The 3,012-nt window shown below is 37.4% G+C and overlaps 1 non-coding gene across 1 annotated transcript; it reads right to left on the bottom strand.

Annotated features, from left to right (window-relative positions):
• Positions 1-2,304: 2,304 nt before the first annotated feature.
• Positions 2,305-2,377, bottom strand: Trnaa-agc (transfer RNA alanine (anticodon AGC)). The gene has a single exon. It is a non-coding gene; the product is annotated as a tRNA-Ala (tRNA).
• Between the last annotated feature and the right edge of the window lie 635 nt (positions 2,378-3,012).

The raw sequence follows: 3,012 nt of genomic DNA, 5'->3' as shown, positions 1-3,012 counted from the left end.
CAAAAAAGAAGACCCAAAAATAATGACCATGTATTACGGACGAGGCAGACCAAGATCTCTTACATTTTTGCTGCCAACTATACCTGCCAGTGCATCGACCGTTGGTATTTCGGTGGCGGCTAGGGAATCCGCCATCTATCGTCGCTGGCACTTTGTGCACTAAATTTAAACCCCATTAGATATTAGAATTGGAACTAGATCAGCTATTACGGCAGGCACTAAGGTATTCAACTCAAGAGGACTTAAGACACTACAAAGAATATGTAATAAATCAATTAGAATAATCTTCTAATTTTGTTTTATTCTACTAGCTTTCTTTTGAGCTTCTTGACGGCCTATATCTTACTGAACATGATTTAGTGTCGGATATCGGATAAAACATTTTAATTAAATACTACGAGATTTATTTATACGTACGCACGTACGTAAGAAACATATAAAATAATCATGCACACTATTTTTTGTATGAAGCGAGAGCCGAGTATCGAACTTGCTATCTCTGAAGTAGCACTTAGTAGTAGCCAACTTCGCAACCATCACACCAAATGTAAGTTTAAGTCGAATAACATTGAATTTGATAATAATGATAATAATAAATGATTTGATACCAAATGGTTTATTTCTTTTGATTTGTTGTTAAATTCAATCTCACATCTCATATTTACGAAATTGCCGGAGTCTATTGGCGCGGACTATACCTTAACAATTATTAATTGGTGTCTTTATTCCTAAACGGCTAACGGAAGTCATTATATGCGAGGCTAAACAAAAAGCAGCCGTTCAAGGCACGCCCATGCCACAACCCATGCCATGGCTGTGACAGGGTTGCCAGATTTTAAAACAAAAAGCCGTTTTATTTTTTAAAATAGCGGCAGACAATGAACAATGTTTAACCTGCCAGCGACTCGCGTGCATGTCAATGTGTAAAATAAAATAAAAGTAGGCATAATAACTACATCTCCAGTACATTTTGATACCAAAACAAAGTGAAACGTATGTGTGATTAAATAATAAATTAGATTTGGCTCATTACAACAAGATTTCAAATCCACAAGCTGAGTAACCAGCAATCGCCATAAATAACTTAAAAAACTGGGCAGATATATTTTTTTAAATTAAATTCATAGCATAATTTTTCTTCGTGTAAAAATTGCAGTGGAAAATATTTAATAGCTCAGCTGGCAATACTGGCTAACGAGACAGTTTAAACAATTATTCAAGTAACAAAGGGTCTACAATGAGGCATTGTTCGGCGTCACCTGTCCCCTCGGACACAATTAACACTGATTACTATAATTACATACTTAATTTCGAAACAATCACCCACGTAGGACCACACAAAAACTTCCCGTGAAATCTTGGCGGCGACGCAGCATGCATGACAACTAGTGCGTTTTGTTAATTGCATTCAAAGGGTTAATTAACCTGCTTGAAGATAATTTTGTGACTTTGAAGTGACAGTTGCAACCGCCTGTAGTCCCACTTAGGCGCACACCGTTGATTTTTAGTTGGCCGATAGTTGTGCCCGATTTTAAATTGTATGAAGAATCGGCGGCGCCGCGGCGTAGTGTGCGCACTCCAATACATGCCCATTCTGATCAACTGCCCGACTAAACTGTCGGCCGACGAAAAATCAACGGTGTGCGCCTAGTCTTAGTGAGCGAGTTTAAAAAATGAAAATTTTAGTTTTTGAACGTTTCCCGCTAGGGGCGCTGTACAATCCGTCATACATCAATAATGTCATTTTTGACGCGCTCACTAGTGAGCGCATTTGATGAAAACTCACACTCAGCCCTCTGATCTGGGGGCGTAGTGTTTGATGTAATTAAACGCCGTCGCTAGTGAGCTCGTAAAAAATAACAATAAATGTAATATGACGGATTGTACAGCGCCCCTAGCGGAAACTTTCAAGAACTAAAATTTTCATATGTTTTTAACCCGCTCACTAGTGAGGACTGAGGACGTTTGATGTAAACTCACACTCATCAACCCTCTGATCTGGCATGGTTCTGGCCGCGTTCAACAAAACAAACAAAATTCCACAACACAAAGAAACTACAAAATTCCACCCTACCTACCTACTTTTTTTGCAAAAAAAAATTTTTACAAAAACAAAGTATTTCATATCCGTTAAGTATCGGGTGTCAATAGCACAAGCTTAGTTCGGGACTAAGCTCAATGTGCAATGTAAAAAAAAAGAATCGATATACTTATTTATTTCCAAGGGAATAAAAAGAGAAGAAAAAAAAGAAATATATTATTGGTAAACAACCTAAAACAAAACATCAGACGTCCTTCAGTATTTGGAGGCGCCGGGTATCGATCCCGGTACCTCTCGCATGCTAAGCGAGCGCTCTACCATCTGAGCTACGCCCCCGGTATGAAAGTTGACGAAATACTCGATATGTATCGACGTTTCGTATTTTGTAGTGTAAGTACGTAGTACTTATTATTATTCTGTGGTGTAAGTAGATTTATGACGTAACAAATCTCCGTCCACTGGACCACAATAATTATAAACTATTGTCACCTATTGTTGTGAAACGAGGGGTTAATGGGACTAAAATATGTGTTTTAAAAAATAGGATTGTTTAGGAATTACCACCTCTCAAGCTAAAAAAACATACATTCGAATTAAGCACCTCCTCCTTTTTTTAAAGTCGGTTAAAAAATAATTTATGGTAGAAAATGCAAGTGTAACATTAACCATACACTAAATTAAAGTTTTTGGAACTAAATAATAAAGGCTCAACTACAAAACCATATTTCTGATTCCTTTTAAAACTAACTGTATCTAAAATGTTGAAATCTAGGCGAAGTCGTAGGCAAAGGGCAGTCCGTTATAAAAGTCGACCTAAATAAAATAAAACTACTAATTAAACATCGAATATAAATGTAAAAGCAAAGCATTTTAATAAACTGTTCATGGAACGCAGTTTAAAATTATAACTTACTAGCGGCCGCCCGCGACTTCGTACGCGTGGATCTCGTTTTACTCCATTAGGGGTGGAG

Source organism: Ostrinia nubilalis, chromosome 11 (assembly GCF_963855985.1).
Source record: "Ostrinia nubilalis chromosome 11, ilOstNubi1.1, whole genome shotgun sequence".
Taxonomy (NCBI): domain Eukaryota; kingdom Metazoa; phylum Arthropoda; class Insecta; order Lepidoptera; family Crambidae; genus Ostrinia; species Ostrinia nubilalis.
Note: the sequence above shows the minus strand (reverse complement) of the source record. Positions and strands in the feature narration are given on the sequence as shown.